General features: G+C 44.2%; 1 protein-coding gene across 5 annotated transcripts in view; it reads left to right on the top strand.

Annotated features, from left to right (window-relative positions):
* The window catches only part of HEMGN (hemogen), a 47,528-nt gene that overhangs the window by 17,941 nt on the left and 11,171 nt on the right, over window positions 1–18,416 (top strand). For 2 of the 5 annotated variants that reach the window (XM_059657455.1, XM_059657454.1), the window contains exon 3: window positions 11,807–11,929. The exons of the other annotated variants lie outside the window; for them this stretch is intronic. The gene's annotated coding sequence lies outside the window, so the exon portion shown is untranslated. The remainder of the gene's footprint in view (window positions 1–11,806; window positions 11,930–18,416) is intronic. 5 annotated transcript variants of the gene reach the window in all.

Below are 18,416 nucleotides of genomic sequence, written 5' to 3'. Positions count from 1 at the left end.
CTGAGCTAGAATGAGGAGAGTCTGACACTTAATATAGAACCTGTAAACTAACTGGAGTGAGCAAGTATAAAGCCTACACATTTTGAATGAACTATCCATCACTGTGGAGACGTTCAATATTTGAGCAGACTGGCTTTGGGGCATGTTTAACGTTGTTCCTCCAGGGTCTCTACTAAATTCTCACTCTGCAGCTTAAACTGCCCCAAATCAGAGTTCTGGCAGTTGGAAACATTTTCTTCATACTGAGCTGAAATCTGCTCAAATTTTCACTTGTTTGTTGTTGCTCTGCCCTCTGGAGATGTCTGCTCTCTGCTCTGTGACTGCCCTTCAGAGACTGAGGAAAGGGACCCAGTCCCCATAGTCCCCTCTCCCATAGACCTGCTCTCTCAGGTCTTTATAAGACAGGCTACCAGTCCCTTAACCTCTGTGGTCAACTCAGTTTGTCAATGTCTCTCCCCTTTTTAAAGTGAGTTGCTCAAAACCTGAAACCATGATCCAGGTGCAGTCTGATCAATGTGGAAATGAGCAGGTCTCTTTTGCATATGGATCCTCTTGTTGGATACAATTCTATTAGTGCTTTCCAAGAGTAAATAACCTTGTTATCCAGCACTGATTCATAATCAGCTACATAACCAAGTCTGCTAAAGCATACATTGATACTCAGGCAATTGGCCATTTTCACCTAAATCTGTCTGAGATTTGTCGTCATTACATTTCATCATGTTAAATTTGTCCCAATGCTTTGGCCTGTCAAGAGCCTCTTTGTATCCTGAACTAATCCTTTCCATCTACAAATGTACCAATTTATCAATATTGCTATCTTTATATGAACCAAAGTTCAAAACATCTGGCAGAAAAGGCCTCAGGATGGAGCCCTTCACTTAATACCAGAGACCTCAAATCAAAGTATTCATTCAACCAGTTAAAACCCTCCCTCCCCATCCTCAATACACATACCTCCACCTCAACAGTTCCTCTAACTCAAGTTGTCAGGGAGGAAAAAGGTTAATAAATATTCCAGGTTACTAACTGGCTGGTTAAAGTGGCCTGGAAAAAAAAAACAACGAGGAAAGGAAAGGAGGAAGTGAATAAGACTTAGTCAAGGGCCAAATGTGGCAGGACAGAATTCTGTGAAGCTACCTTATCCAGGCCCACACACGAGCACAGGTTGGGAGGCATTAAAGTATGAGTCATTTGGAAGATAGGCCAGAGTTCTGCTGTGATGAGAGAGGAAATCAATAAGTAGGAAACAGAAACAGTGTTGGAAGCTAGCCAATTAGTACATCAAACTCGAGGGAGTAGGCAAGACAGAGACAGGCAAGGGTCACAAGGAGAATGAAGCAAAGAATGAGCATGTGGAACAGAATCTGGGCATGCTCAGTGGGCTCCAGAGCTGTGCTGTCCAATATGGTATCCACTAGCTACAGGTAGCTAATTAAATTTAATAAAAAATAAGTAAAAACATCAGTGCCTCAGTCACATAGCCACATTTCAAGTATTCAATAGCCACATGTGACTAATGGCTACCATATTGGATAGAACATTTGTATCACTGAAGAAAGCTCTATCGGACAGTTCTGCTCTAGAGCATTCTAGATGTACTTCTAGAAAAGGACAAACCAGGCAGGTTATCATTTTAGTGTACTTATTTTTCCTTTGCTTTCCTTCAAGGCCCAGCTCAAACACTCAATTCTGAGAATTCGCCCCATGGTGGGTTTGTAATTATACGCTGTTGGCAACAGAGCATTCTGAGCTCTGCAGTTCTTAGTGATAATGCTTGGATCTAGAGAGCACTTAGTATGGAGATCCCAGCACAGCTATTTATCAATCATTAACCACAATGTGGTCCTTTTTCTGTCTGGGGAAGGCATCCTCCTTGATAAAGCAATTAACTTTGGGGCTAAGATGTAGGGCAGCGGGGAAGGATAGGGGAACACTGGCCCAGCCAGCCACACTGGCTGAATTCATCTTTGTAACTATAGAAATAAAAGCTTTTGACCTCCTGTCCACATACATTGCATAGGCCATCTTGGCCAGGCAGTCAAGAAGTTGAACTCAAGGTCTGATTTGCTTGATTTAAGATATCTTGTCATCTTACCTATGGGCCCTCACTAAATTTTCAGTCTGCCTCTTTCTCTTTTAATTTCCTGTGCCAGAAGCTCTTAGAATTTCTCATAATAAGACCTATCAGTTCTACCTTCTAAATCTCTCTAGAATCTGTCCCTTTAGTCAATACTTAAGTTAATTTATCTTCCCTCCGTTCCCACACAGACCCCACACTGCCACCTAAATGCTCTAAGAACCTTGCCTGACCATGACCTCTTCCCTAAAGCCCTTCAGTGGCTGCCATGACATCATAAAGGCCTGCTCTTGGGCCCCCAACTACCTTTCTGGTTTCAGGTCTTTCCACCCTGATATGTAGCACATGCTCCAGCCTCTCCATTACTCAGAACTGAGGTGCCCATTCACATCTCTGAGCCTTTGCATTTACAGTTCCCCCTGTCTGAAATGCCACCCCCCTCACATACACACTTTATTTCCCCTGGGAATTTCTATGCTCATTAAGGTTCCATTTAAATTTCCTCTCCTCTGAGAAGCCTATCCTGAACCCTCAAACAGACTTCAGTGATCCATCAGCGGTGCCCAAACACTGCAGACTTTGGTCATAACGCATCCTGTGTATGACACACATGAGTCTGTTTCTCCCACTGAACTGTGAGGTCTCAAGGGCAGGCAGCACATCTGACTCATCTCTTACCCCAGTTGCAAGCACAGTGACTGTCTCATAATAAACACTTGCTAAAGGCCCGTTAGCATGAACAACAATCTTTGCCATTATGAGGTTCTACTGTGACCAAAACTGAAGACTATGAGGATCCTCTGTGTGGTTTGCTGCCACCATGGTCCTTGGGTCCACCCACGCTGACAGAGGCCTATGGACAAGTGGCCCTGCCTGGTATTTGAGGATGTAGGGAAAAGCAAGAGGCCTGCAGCTGTTCCCACTGAAAGCCTCACTGTACACTGGCTGCTCCCCCAGCAGACACTGTGACCAGCACAAACCTACTCCGTGTGTGTGTGTGTGTGTGTGTGTGTGTGTGTGTGTGTGTGTGTGTGTGAAAAAACAGAACTGACCGCTTTGGAGAATGCTCTTGTAGAGACCCATCTGTGGGTAGCTCTATGGAGAGAATTACAAGCAAGAAGGAGAAACCTCTTAGTAGACTGGAGTGGGATGAAACTACTATGCTTGTACGGCTGGTGAGGGAATGTAGAAGCTAATAGCAACATTTTTTGTGTTTTAAAAGTATGCCATGCCTATGGTAACCAAGACACTTCTATCTCTATCTTCTTTAGCCTGTTCTCCACCCTGTGGATTAGACATGACAGAGCTGGGGTTGTTATTTATAGATAAGGAAATGAATATTGGGAGAGGTGAAGTGACTTGCCTAAGGTCATATTTTGAGCACAGGCTCATAGAAATGAAGCAACTTTCCCAGGGTCATGAAGTAGTAAGACCTATAACATATTGGGGTTACTTTTAAAATTTCTGTTGGCTTTTCTTTAACAAAATGTTTAAAATCAGAAACATTTTCTAGCAAATTGAGTCTGTAAGGGGCTTTCAGGTATCTCTTGGGAAATTTGACTAGATGACATTAAGCTACGAAATTCTATGAAACTTAGTGTTTACTGTGTCCCTGGCTCATGTAACTCCATGAAGTATAATTATCAGTTTCCGCAAGTAATTTCCAAAACAAATAGCTCTTTCTCCCAGCTCAGCATCTGTCTGACACCAAAAAGTCTCCAGCCCATTCCTTACTTATCCCATCACCTAGTCATCAATCTGTTCTTTCGACTCCTACTCCCTACAACACGGCAGCTCTATTACTTGGTCAATTGTTCATTTCCTCTGTCAAAGATAACTAGGATTTAGAGCTAGAGGCATAATTTCTCTATAAGTCTAGAAAGCAGAACTGTCATCATGTATTATTGAGATCTTAATTTAATTCCCACTAAAGGGGAATTAAATTGCCTAGATTAGTGAAGGTTCACTCTATTTGTCCCTCCTCAGAGAAATGACTAAATCCAGTTGGGTGCCATATTTGGTAGTGGGAAATGGAATAGACTTTTCCATAGGTCAGGGTAGGCGTGTAATTTTCTAGAAAGGAAAATGTCTGCCTTGGTTAGAATGACCAAGTTATTTAAGTTTACTCTGACAAGAGTCTCCCTAGCCTCCTTGCCCATCTGAACTGGGAAAAACAGGAGCTAATAGGTGCTCTGTGAAAATAGATACCCTACCTATCTTCTGATCCAAGAGTCCAGGTTCTATCCACTAACCACACACTCTTCAGGGTGGTAGTTGCGCTTATTAATGTTTCCTGAGAAGTGAAGTGCAGTGTCTAATTTTAATGATAAAGTCTGTATCAGTAATAACATATAGCATCCTATTTGGACATTCTATTAAGAAGTCCAAGGCCCTTCAGATTGAAGAATTATGGGTAGTTCTGGGTATTGTTGGCAGTCATTGAGGATGGCTAGTCTGTCTGGGTTTGTTTTAGTTTCTCTCTTGATTATCAAGAACATGCTGAGACTTAAATGTTAGAATAAGGTGTGCTTTTGCTGGTGGGGGGCGGGGCTTATTACAAAGTGCTAGACCAGGCCTGCCCCCTTCTTTTTTCCTGATGGAGCATCAGTCTTTGCTACTTGACTCCCACAGAAGGGTCTGTCACGGCTGAGCCAGGCAAGCTTCCTTGAAGTGAGATGAGAGCACTAACAATAAATGGTGACAATGCAGAACATAAAAAAGCACAAAGGAAGTCTTCATCCTCACGTAGAACTTGCCCAGCATATATGCTGATAAAATCAGATCTGAGCACATCCTGAGCTCCATCTGTTAAAGGTGCTCACCGCCACTTAGGAGAATGCCAGGCAAAAAAGACCTGGCAATACATTTTCTGCCTGCTAAAGTGACTAAATTTCCTTCCCTCCCCAACCTGGCTAAAAATACAACCACAGTGTAACACACACACACACACAAGCCTACCATTTGTTGAACAGATTGTGACAGAATGTCAATTAGCTGTGTTTGGTATGCAAACATCCCCAGTGCTAACTCACCCAGAGGAGGACTTGGAGGGGGAACACAGAGTGTCAGAGAATTAGGGAGCAAGTAGGCTGCCTCTGGGGGGTGGGGGTGGGGGGTGGCGGGTGGGGGAGGTGGGGGGAGGGCTAGAGCCAAAACTCACCACCTAGTTGACAGATGAGAGTGGTGCAGTTGCCATTGACATCCACCTAGTGGCAGCAGTTCTAGCCAGAGGCACCTCTAACTTGATTGGTTCAGGCGATGACTGTATACCTTGTGCCAGGGGCTCCGGCAGGCACTGCGGTGCTGAACCATGTGGAAGGTTGCAATTCCTCAGCAGTGGTCTCTTTCAGGCAGGAAATAATCTAGGTTATTCTAACTTTAAATTCCAAGTCAAGGGGATAAAATCTGCTGGAAACAGGGAGTTGAAGTTTCCAAATGGTACTAAAGCATCATTAGGTTTTAGTACATATTCTGTGCTAGAGTAGCTAAAACTCCAATCAGTGAAGAAATAGCAAAAGTAGGATGGGCCAGTGTTCAACTAGAGATGACACTGAGAGTAGCTGATATGAATAATAGTGGGTCCATGACAGGCCAGGTCTTTTGCTCTGTCCTTTCTGAATTATAAACCACCCACATCAAAGGGCAGTTTGGTTTTAGGATAGATTTGGACATGACCTAGAATTCACTGATTCATTACATAGGTCTGCATTTCCCAAAATGTGGTATGCATTCTACTTGGGGAAGTGCAGATAATTGTACATAAAAGATCTTATATTTTAACTAGAGGCACGATTCATACACTGATGGGGTCCCTCGACCTGGCCTGTGGGGATCGGGCCAAAACCTGTGGGGATTGGGACATCCCCCGAGGGATCCTGGATTGCGAGAGGGCGGTTCTCAGGTGATGCACCCCAGAATTGGGCTCCCTCCTCTCTGGTTCTGGGTGCGTCACCCAAGAACCGCAGCTGCCAAGTCACCGCAGCTCTGCAGCTCCTGCATTGAGCATCTGCACCCTGGTGGTCAGTGTGCATCATAGCTACCAGTTGGAGCGTGTGCCCCCTAGTGGTCATTGTGCATCATAGCTACCGGTCAGATGGTCGAATGGTCGCTTAGGCTTTTATATATAACTAGAGGCCCGGTGCACAAAAATTTGTGTACTAGGGGGGGAGGAGGGGTCCCTCAGCCTGGCCTGTGCCCTCTCCCAGTCTGGGACCCCTTGAGAGATAACAACCTGCTGGCTTGGGCCTGCTCCCGGGTGGCAGAGGGCAGGCCCAATCCCTAGGTGCAGCCCCTGGTCGGGCTCAGAGCAGGGCTGATTGGGGAGTTGGGGCGCTGCCCCTGTCATGCACAGAGCAGGGCATATTGGGAGGTTGCGATGCCACCCTCAGTCACACTCAGGGTAGGGCCGATTGGGGGATTGGGGCACCGGCCCCTGTTACACTCAAGGCAGGGTCGATGGGGAGGTTGCGGCGCCACCCGCTGTCACGCACAGAGGATGGGCCAATCAGGGGGTTTGGGCACTGCCCCCTGTCACTCACAGAGCAGGGCCCATCAGGGGGTTGGGGCTCCATACCCTGTCACGCACAGAGCAGGGTCAATCAGGGGGTTGAGGAGCTCCCCACTGTCACTCACAGAGTAGGGCCGATAGGGGAGTTGGGGCACCGCCCCCTGTCACACACAGAGCAGGGCGGATCAGGGGATTGGGGCACTGCACCCTGTCACACTCAGGGCAGGGCCAATGGGGAGGTTATGGCTCTACCCCATCACACACAGAACAGGGCCGATCAGAGGGTTGGGGCACCGCACCCTGTCACACACAGAGCCGCAGGGCAATCAGGGGGTTGGGGAGCTCCCCCCATCAGGCACAGAGCAGGGCTGATCAGGGGCTTTGGGCGCTACCCCCTGTCACACTGATCCCGGTGCCGGGAGGCCTCGTGGCTCCGCTGATCCCGGTGCTGGGAGGCATATTACCCTTTTACTATATAGGATAGAGGCCTGGTGCATGGGTGGGGGCCGGCTGGTTTGCCCTGAAGGGTGTCATGGATCAGGGTGGGGGTCCTGCTTGGGTGCCTGGGCAGCCTAGGTGAGGGGCTGATGGCTGTTTGCAGCTGGTCACACCCCCTTCAGGGTGGGGGTCCCCACTGGGGTGCCTGGCCAGCCAGGGTGAGGGGCTGAGGGGTGTTTTCAGGCTGGGGGTGACTGAAGCTCCCAACCGCTCCTTTTTTTCTTTTTTTTAAAATTCTGGGCCAGCTTTAGCTCCGAGGCTTGGCTCCAGCTCTGAGGCCTCCGCTGCTGAAAGCAGGTATCTGGTTTGTCTGGGTTCTATAATCGAAACACTGTTTCAACTCCAGCTCTGAGATCCCGTCTGGCTGAAAGCAGGTTTCTGGGGTTTTGTTTAGCTTCTATATTTGTAACAATGTTTCAAACTGCAAGCTCAGAGCCCAGCAGCAGCAGGCCGGGAAGGTTGGCTTCCTTTGTCACTGAAGCAAGCAAGCCTCATGTTCGCTTCAAGCTGCCTGGCTGCCGGCCGCCATCTTTGCTGGCAGGTAATTTGCATATCGTCCTGATTAGCCAATGGGAAGGGTAGCAGAGGTACGGCTAATTACCATGTTTCTCTTTTATTAGATAGGACTAGAGGCCTGGTGCACGGCATTCATGCACTGGAGGGTGGGGGGGGTCCCCTCAGCCCAGCCTGCACCCTGTAGCAGTCTGGGAGCCCTCGGGGGATGTCTGACTGACGGCTTAGGCCCACGTGGTGAGCAGGCCTAAGCCGCAGTCGGACATCCTTAGCACTGCTGCGGAGGACCGCTGCTGCGCTCGCCAGCCATCAGCTGGGCTTGTGGCTGAGTGGTGCTTCCCCTGTGGGAGCGCACTGACCACCAGGGGCAACTCCTGCATTGAGCATCTGCCCCCTGGTGGTCATTGTGCATCATAGCAACCAGTTGTTCTGCCGTTTGGTCGATTTGCATATTACCCTTTTATTATATAGGATAGATAGTTCAATATTTATTTTACTGTGCCTTAAAAGAAATTGTCTTACCACAAACCTGTCATTTCACAGGTGATATTGTTGGCTTTCCATTTATGATGGTGATATGAAATTTCCATTTAAAATACTTTTGGTAAAAATAAATTTATTTGAAAAAATATTAATAATAATACAGAAGGTATTTATTATAAGAATATGGCAAAAATCACAAACATGGGATGTAAATAATTGGAAAGTTTTGGAAATACTTCCTTAAGCTAGGAATGAGGTAGACTGACTTGTAGTCAGAAGAGTTTAGAACACCAGATAGGTGAAGGGAAAATGGTAGAACTCCGAGAGGATCTAGATTCCAGCTCCAACTGGCGTTACACTTGTGTAAGAGCAGCCTCTCTTTGGATCTCCATTTTTCCATACCAATGAAATAACTCTGATGCCTTGTCTAGTTTTATTATTTAGTGGTCCTATTTCACTTACTATTATTGAGATATGAACAATCATAATAACAAGCCAGTGTATTAAGGTCTGCTGCGTGCTGGATGCTTTCCATAGCCATCATTCTTTTTTGTTGTTGTTGTTGAAAAGTATTACATACGTCTCCCTTTCTCCCCCATTGGCCCCCTACAAACTGCCCCCACCCCTCTCCCCAGGCCCTGACCGCCCCATTGTCTGTCCATAGGCCATGCATATATGCATACATACTTGGTTGATTACCTCCCACCCAGCCACCCTCCCCCTCCTTCCCTCTGAGATTCCACACTCTTCCATGCTTCCATGTCTCTTGATCCACAGTTTATCAGTTTATTTTATTACTTAGATTTCACATATGAGTGAGATCATGTGATACTTATCTTTCTCTGACTGACTTATTTCACTTACCATGATACTCTCCAGGTCCCTCCATGCTGTCTCAAAGGGTAAGAGACTCTATTTTTTACTGCTGCATAGTATTCCATGGTATAAATGTACCATAGCTCATCTACTCATGGGCACTTGGGCTGTTTCCAGAGCTTAGCTATTGTTAATTGTGCTGCTATGAGCATAAGGGTGCATACATTCTTTCTGATGGGTGTTTAGGGTTTCTTAGGATATATTCCTAGAAGTAGGATCACTGGGTCAAATGGCAGTACCATATTTAATTTCTTGAGGAAATTCCATAATGGCTGCACCAGTCTGCATTCCCACCAGAATTGTACTAGAGTTCCCTTTCCTCCATATTCCCACCAGCACTTGTCATTTGTTGATTTGTTGACGGTAGCCATTCTGACAGGTGTTAGGTGATACCTCATTGTCATTTCAATTTGCATCTCTCTGATGATCAGTGATTTTGAGCATTTTTTCATACATAGTCATCATTCTTAATTCGCATAATAGTCATGAAAAGTAGGTGTTATGCTGTCCATTCTATGTGAGAGACATGGGGCTAGAATTTTAAGTAACTTGCTCAAGGTCACACAGAACCTGATTTGAATGAACTTAGATCTGACTCCAGAGCCTGTGTTTGTTTCCTCTTAGCCTTGCTGTGTCTCAGTAGTTAATTCCTATTCACCCTTCAAAACTGCTCAAGATCATCTATTCCAGAAAGACTTGTTTGACCCCCATCTCTCCATTTTGGTTAGATGTTCCTCCTCTGTGTTCCCTTAATTTTCTCTGTATGCTGTTTTTTTTTATTTTTTATTTGCCTTTGTATCTATAGAACCTTGCATAGGTAGGGTAGAACCCTGCACAGAGTAGGTAGTCAAAAAATTGCAGAAAAAAGAAGAGCGTGAAAGAGAGGGAAAAGGGGAAGAAAGGAGAGAGAAGGGATTGGAAAGGATAATATATTACTACCTTATTTCATTAAATATGAAAGAAGTAGAACTAGAGGTAGGAGAGGAAGGTAGTTCAAGCATATGGCCTTCTAGATTGAAACCACCCAGCTTTGCCACTTACTAGTATGTGACTTAGTGTGTAGATTTAATGCCTGTGCTTCAGTTTCTTCATCTATAAAGCAGAGATATTAATAGTGCCCATTGTAAAGAATGTTGTAAAGACTATATGAATTATTATATATAAATTGCTTAGAATAGTGCCTGGCATATGGTAAGCAGGTACTCAATAAATATTGGCCATTATTATTGTTATTATTACTACTGTTTCTGTGAATTAATAAAAGAGAAAAAACTAAACACTATTATAAAGTGAAAAACCACAATACTATATATATACATATATACATATATACATATATACATATACATATACATATATATGTGTACATATATATACATATATATATACACACACACACACACACATATACATACATACTTGGGGCCCAGTACACAAATTCGTGCACCTTGAAAGGAACAGTGTGCTGTGAGGCTGCGGTGGGCACAGGGGCAGGTCTTGGCCCATCCTCTGCGCCCCCACCCAGCCCTTCCTGTCATGGCCCCCAATCCCCTGTCTGTTGGCAGCGGGTGCGAGCAGGGCCGGCACCGGCAGCAGGTGCGAGCACTGGGCGGGACCACGGTGCACGGGAGCAAAGAATTTTCAATAACCACCAGAAGCCCGATGATAGCAACTAGCGCTCTGCCTTGGTCTGGCGCTCCTGCTTACCTGCTCCACCATCCTGCCGCGGCTGACACCCGCCATGTTCCACACTCTGCCGCCTGCTGCCAACACCCACCATGTTCCGTGTGCACCCTCTAGTGGTCAGCACATGTCATAGCGACCAGTTGTTCGGTTGTTCCGCCATTCGGTCTATTTGCATACCAGCCTTTTATTATATAGGATATATATAACACAGAGTAGGTAGTCAACAAGTTGCAGAAAAAAGAAGAGTGTGAAAGAGAGGGAAAAAGGGAAGAAAGGAGAGAGAAGGGATTGGAAAGGATAATATATTACTACCTTATTTCATTAAATATGAAAGAAGTAGAACTAGAGGTAGGAGAGGAAGGTAGTTCAAGCATATGGCCCACTCTCTCGATGGGCAGACACCAGGGAAGAGCACCAAACAGCCAGGAGGTGTGAATAAAGGTACTGGGGTGTTAGAAAAAGTAAAGGTCAAGTAGGGTGGGAAGCAGCACCATTGAGCATATATATATGCTCTTCATTTTCCTAACTCTACTTATTGACATTCTAAGTAGAGTCATTCTAAGGCAGTTATGAATAAAGAGAATTATAGCCTTTATCTTTCCACTTCTATGGCAGCAGAATGAAGTACTTCACCTCTACTCTCAGAACATTTGAAAATATTGATATTAAAATCATCACACTGTATTGTATTCTATATTCACATTTACTTGTTGTCTATCATCCTCAATTAGACTGAGTTCCTTGAAGGAAGGACTTCTGTTTAATTCTCCTCTATGGCTCCAATTCTTAGCAAAGGGTATGGCAAGAAATAAATGTTGTATAAAAGTTTGCTGAATAAATATTGTAGAAAAGATGTGTACACATGAACAATAAAATTTAGAAATGAAGTAATATTTGCCATACAAGAAGCTCAGATCAAGAATGCTCAGAAAACTATAAGGTAGGAAAAGGTAGTAGAACAGATAGTTAAATCTATGAACTTTAAAGTCAGACAGCCTGTTTTGAGCCCTAACTCTGGTACTTATGAGCCCATGTGACTTTGGGATGTAATCTAACTTCTTTAAGCAATAATTTCCTTATCAGTAAAATGGAGATAATATTAGTTGGAAGCACTAAATGAGATGATGCGTGTAAAATGTCAGGTACACTTTATGTGTTTGTAGGGTGGCTGACATATCATTAGCATCATCGTTATCATCATCAAAGGCTTTGTGATGGAGGCACTCACTCTCTGGATGGGCAGACACCAGGGAAGGGCACCAAACAGCCAGGAGGTGTGAATAAAGGTACTGGGGTGTTAGAAAAAGTCAAGGCCAAGTAGGGTGGGAAGCAGGACCATTGAGTTGGAATATTGGCTATTTTCAGAAATATTGGCTATTCTCTAACATTGGCTATGTTAGAGAATAGTGGGAAGTTGGCTTTAAATGCCAGTCTGAGAAATTTAGTCTTTTAAAGAACTATATATTTTTATTGATTTCAGAGAGGGAGAGAAAGGTAGAGATAGAGACATCAATGATGAGAGAGAATAATTGGTCGGCTGCCTCCTCCATGCTCCACATTTGGGATCGAGCCCAAACCCAGGCATGTGCCCTGACCGGGAATAGAACTGTGATCTCCTGGTTCATAGGTCGACACTCAACCACTGAGCACAACAGCCAGGAGAAATTTAGTCTTTATTCTGCCAGTTACACTGAGACTTTACAGGATTCTAAATAGGGTAGTGACCAGTTCAGAGCTAGCTATGGTGGGAATGTTCTGGTTGTTTGTACATGATGGCCTAGGGAGGTGAAGGGAGATGAAAGCAGACACACCACTTAGGAAGCTTTTCCAATATTTCCAATAAGAAATTGAGGTCCCCTCTCGGATGACGGCATGGGACAGGAAAGAGGGATGAGCATGTAGGACCCTGGGAAGAATGAACTCAAAGAACTGTATTCAACTGGATGTGAGGAGGCAGAGTCAAAGACAGTTCTGAAGGCTTGGAACCAGGTGACCGGGAGCATGGTGCACCTACTCTAGCACAAATAAAGCACAGAGGAGACTGGCTTTAGGGGAAGAGATATTTGCTTTTTGCTGTACTAATTTCGAGGTGCAGTGGGATATTCAGATGATGAATGATAACCAGAGTCCATTTAAATTGTGACCTTAGAACTCAGTTATTTATTTAGAATATATCTGCATAGAGGTGATAGCTAGAGGCGTGCCACAGTTGCTTCGATGTCTAAGGAGGGTGAGAGTATAAGAAGAAAAGCATCAGGTCATCCTCCTTGGGAAATACCTCCCACATCTAGAGGAATGAGAAAGAAGCCTGTGAATAGGCATGGGGAAGGAGGAGAGAGACAAAGAATACTCTACCATAGAAGCCGACAGCCGGAAGGTTTCAAGGAGGGTAGCCGTGGTCAGAGGAGTCATGAGAGAGAACTGAGGAGACACTACTGGGCTTGGCCTTTAGGAAACCATTGATGACTCATGAGAGAACAGTATGTGGAAGAAAAAACTAGAGTACAGATATGAAGGAATGAAGGAGGTGTGGAAAGCCCTGGCCAGGTGGCTTAGTTGGTTGGAGTGTCATCCTGTACACCAAAAAGGTTGCAGGTTTGATCCCCAGTCGGGGTACGTATGGGAGGCATTTCTATCTATCTATCTATCTATCTATCTATCTATCTATCTATCTATCTATCTTTCTCCCTTCCTCTCTCTAAAATCAATAAACATATCCTTGGGTGAGGATTTTTTTTTTAAAAAAGTGGTGTGGAAAAAAAGAGGCAGACTGAGAGTACATTGTCAATTCAGGAATGAAAGGATAAAGATGTGATGGAGGCTCAAGATGAGAGCCGATTGTTCTTCCCCAGAAAATGACCACTCACTAATGTTTATCTAGAGAAGCAAATGTGTCTACACATTAAGAAATAGAAAGTAGCTTTAGTGGAGGAGGCCAGAGGAAGGACTTTGGAACCAACTAGATTGGAAGTCAAGTTACAGCCATTCTGAAGTTGGAGAACATGTTATCTGTATGTGCACAGCAGCATCTGTTTTAGCAGAGACAGCCTCATTTATCATGCATCCACAGACAGAGAGAGGGAAACAAGAAACCCCTCTTCCCCACTTAGGAAAAACAGAGCTAGATGCAAACAAGAATTCAAACATTTTGAAAAACTTTTTTAGCAAAGAAGGAATACTAAGAGAAAGAAGTGTACAATCTCTTCCCCTTCTTGTCTTTTCCACCAGATGCACTCAAGAAAAATGCCCAGGTGCATCATTAGAACGTGCTAATAATACTATTAACACCATCCAAGTTTATGGCACTTCTACTACCTGCACAGTTCTTTTATTTTATAAAAAAAATCTCATGATCTTTTTTATTTTCACAGAATCCCTGTGAGGTATTAATTTTTACAAGTGAAGAAACAGGATCCGAAAGAACTGAGTGATTTTCCCCAAATTACACAGACCCCCTGGCTCTTTTTAGTACGTTTTCAAATACCATTCACCTGATCTTCACAGTGTAACACTCTAGGGATGACATCCAAAGTGTAGCAGGACTCTGATCTCCCTGTTTTTGGGGCGCTATAATTTTATCAGTATAGCCGAAAACTACATTAGGTCTGGGGCACTTTTATGAGGTCATGTGTGTGACTTAAATAGTAGTACCCAGTGCTCCCTTTTGAACCCCATTGTAAAGAGTCCTAGGACAGAAGTACTTAGCAATGTGCTTCCTCCCCTCCCACATCTTTCCTCCAGTTCAACCAGGCCTCTGAAATGCATGAGCAAGGCCTCAATACTTAAACCCCCTCTCTCCAGATGGGTCAGGAGGCAGGAAAGCAATCTCCCTCAATATCTGGTTTGGGCCAGTAGGAAGAAGGCCAGACTTGGAGGTTGGTGGTTCAGGTTCCAGGCTCAGGCTACCAGTCTAGCTCTGTGACCTTAGTCAAATCACTCTATACTCTGAGCACCAGTGTCTTTTCTCTTTTTTAAGAGTTTAAGGTGAACTGAAATAAATATATAAGTACAGTTTAGGGTGAAAGTGAGTTTATTAATGAAGCAGTGAGACAGGGAATGGGCTACTCCACAGACAAAACAGCCTGAGCACCAGGCTTGATCTGAAAAATGACAATAGCTATTTCCTAAGTCTACTGCAAGGATCCAGTAAAGCACTTAGAAAGTGGGTCCCTGTGCTGGGCTTAATTTTCTTCTGTAGCTATCTTGAAATTCTTAATTTTTGAAGGAGGAGCTCTGCATTTTCATTTTACGCTGGCCCCTGTAGCTGGTCCTATCTATGTGTGCCCTTGACCAAATAATTTAAAACCTCTCAGAGCTCTACAGTCTATAATGAATCGAATTAAATTGTTAGGGCAATTATCAATCCTTCCTCTGCCTTTTAGCAAAATTTGACACAGTTGATCACTCCCTCTTTCTTGAAGCATTTTCCCACTTGGCTTCCAGGGCACTGCACTTCTCTGGTTTTCCTTTGCCTCACTGGCTGCTCCTTTGCTCCCTAATCCATTAGCACGTCCAGAGCAACTCCTAATCATCTCTAGCAAACATGCTCCTTCTAGTCTTTCTCATCTTTTCATGGTAACGCCATCCTTCCAGTTGCTCAGACCAAAACCCTTCTCATAGTTTTTTACTGCATCTCTCACTCCATGCCCAATTTGTAAGCTGCTCCAGAATCGACCGCTTCACCACCATCATCACAGCCCAACTCTGGATTACTGCAAAACCTACCTCACCTCCCTGCTTCCACCTCCTCCCCTGTGCCCAGTGGTCTGTTCTCCGCACAGTTGCCAGAATAATCTTTTAAAAATATAAGCCAAGTCGCATCACTCCTCTGTTAAAAGCCATCCCATCACTATGCATCTCACTCAGAGGAGAAATCCCCACAGGAGGTAGGAGCCGAGCCACCTCTGTGAACCCACCTCCTACCACTCCCTCACCTCAGGCCATTGGTCGGTGCCCCTCTGCCTAGAATGCCTTCCCAGATATCAGTCTGGATGGCCCCTCATCTTCAGTTCTACTCAACTGTCCCACATTAGTCAATCCTTCCCTGATTACCTGATTTGCAACCACCATCAACCTTCCCCCTCATTCCTCATCCAGTCCTTCCCTGCTCACTTTTCTCCAAAGCATTCACCACCATCTGATATGTATCATATTTTCTTTATTTGCATATTGTTTATCTCTTCCCATTAGACTATAGGCTCTGTATGGACAGGACTTTGTCTCTTAACTGCTATATAACCAGCACATAGGATAGTGCCAGTGAATGATGGTAGAAAGTTCTGGAATAGATGATGTTATTACTATCATTAGGTTACAGTTGCATCAGCCCCTCTGAGTGTATAAGGTACTTCACAAGCTGTATGCCTAGGAAGGTAGTCCTGCATACAGGAGTGAGGCATTTATGGGGACTACTGTGAGCCAAGCCTCCCCACCAGACTCAACTGTGGAGATAGAAAGGCAAGTCTAAGAGTTTGTGGCCTAGAGGGAGGTTTCATAAATTTATGCAAATAACTCTAGAACAAGGCAGCATTTGTTAAAAATATGCCTTTAATGCCTAACATCTCACATTCTGCCAGTGACGCTGGAGTTTTCTAGAGAGAAGGGACAATGAACTATGGCTTGTAAACTTACTGTGTGGCTATTTCTGTCCCAGACTAGTTTCTACTCTGGCCTCCTTATCACACCAGAGACACCTTGCCTGACTTCCAATCTAGTTTGCTACAAAGTCCCTCCTCCACTAGCCCCCTCCACCCAATACTGTCCCCTAATTAACTGTTAACTGGAAACCCCTCCCACTTATAGTCCCTCCACATTCTGCTCCTAGATACTGGGAACAAGAGACAGGGGTGGGATCAACTTTGGAGGATTGCAATAGAGAATAAAGAATCTAAATACGTCCTTACAATGAAGATGATTATCTCTATGAGCCTGCAGTACACAGAACTCAGAGACTACATCTGTTCATCTTTGTGGCTTGACCGCCTTGCCCAGTATGTGGTACAGAGTGGGCATTCAGTTATGTTTGCTGGATCGTTGACATGGGTGTTATAAGCTCCAAGTCAAGATAATCCTGTTGCCGAAACCGGTTTGGCTCAGTGGATAGAGCGTCGGCCTGCGGACTGAAGGGTCCCAGGTTCGATTCCGGTCAAGTGCATGTACCTGGGTTGCGGGCATATCCCCAGTGGGAGATGTGCAGGAGGCGGCTGATCGATGTTTCTCTCTCATCGATGTTTCTGGCTCTCTATCTCTCTCCCTTCCTCTCTGTAAAAAATCAATAAAATATATTTAAAAAAAAAAAAAAGATAATCCTGTTTAAGAAGTACTTCCTCATCTTCTGTAAGGTGCCCCAGAGGTATTCTATAAGGTTATTTTATTGAGCTGTCATAAGAAACAACCATTAAGAATTAAAACATCTCAAAAAATAAACAATATTTAAAATGCAAGTTTAAATATAAAATGACATTTTATAATTTCAAAGTTTCTTTTAATTTGCATTTGATTTCTTTAAGTCCTTTATCTGAAAATCCAAAAATAATCAAGAGATAGATTACAAAGCATGCCTTCCATTCCCTACAGGATTCCTCTGAATAGGGACTCCCTGAACTTATCTGAATTTTTAGATAGAGACTTGTGAGAAAGAATGAGGAACTGAGAAACTTAAAGCTAAAGCATTAGGATCTGCTAATTAAAAACCATGTTAAGTTTTGGCAGTGGTTGTGTGTGTGTGTGTGTGTGTGTGTGTTATGTAATTTTTAATACTTTTCAGTGTGTATGTTCACATCACACATACATTTTCATACCCAGGCAAGATCAAGCATAAGAAGATAGCCCATCTTATAATCAGTAAGAGGTGCTGTCAGCAATAAGCGAGAAAATTTGGGACATGTAAATCCTTCCTTAGTTCTTGTTTCTTTGTATATAAAGTAGGAGGAGGAACTAGATGGTTACAGGGGCCCTTCCAGTTCTAATGTGTTAAGAGTCTATGGAAGTATGGGCACCTATTCACATTATAGAGGATCTCTTTCAAATTTTCTGTTTCTGAAATACCTTTAAACTATGACTTGGTTTCCCAAAATCTGGTTACTGTATTTTTATTATTAAGTAGAGACCCAGTGCACAAATTCATGCATGGGAGAGGGCCAGCTGGCTGGGGGGGAGGGGCCGCAGGAGGTTGGCCAACCACAGTGTGTGTCATAGCAACTGGTCATTCTGGTCGATCCAGTTGTTCTGGTCATCTGGTCGCTTGGCTTTAGTATATATAGATAAAAGCAGCCAACGATTAAGCACATTCAACGTGTCAGGCACATAAAATGCCCTATATTGATTATTTGATTCAGTGATCACAATAACCTCATGAGGTAGATGATGAATTGTTCCCATGTGAGAGGTAAAGTGGCTCCATGACTCAGGTCACTGAATTAGGGGATGTGGCAACACTAGAATTTAAACTCTCATCAATTTAATTTATGACTCCAGGACACAATGTTAACCCAAGTCTCCCTGACTGGCTGCAGGTATCAGGTGTTCAGTGTTCCCTCCGTAGATGAACAGCTGTGGTTCTCTGTGCCTTTTGCCTCCACAAATGGGGTGACCAATTGGAGATGGGGTGATTCCTTCCACTTCAACTTTATTTCTGTGACTTACCATGGTGATGTTTTCATTAGGAAATGCTTTTTTACTTTTCTGGATGAGTACCAGTGGGCTTCACTAGTTAGCTTGAGTCACTTGTGAATGATCGGGTTAGCAGAAAAGGGTTCAAATTTGCTTTGAATT

The sequence above is a fragment of the Myotis daubentonii genome, chromosome 11 (genome assembly GCF_963259705.1).
Source record: "Myotis daubentonii chromosome 11, mMyoDau2.1, whole genome shotgun sequence".
NCBI lineage: Eukaryota > Metazoa > Chordata > Mammalia > Chiroptera > Vespertilionidae > Myotis > Myotis daubentonii.
The sequence above is the reverse complement of the archived record's forward strand: the minus strand, read 5'-3'. Positions and strand labels throughout refer to the sequence as shown.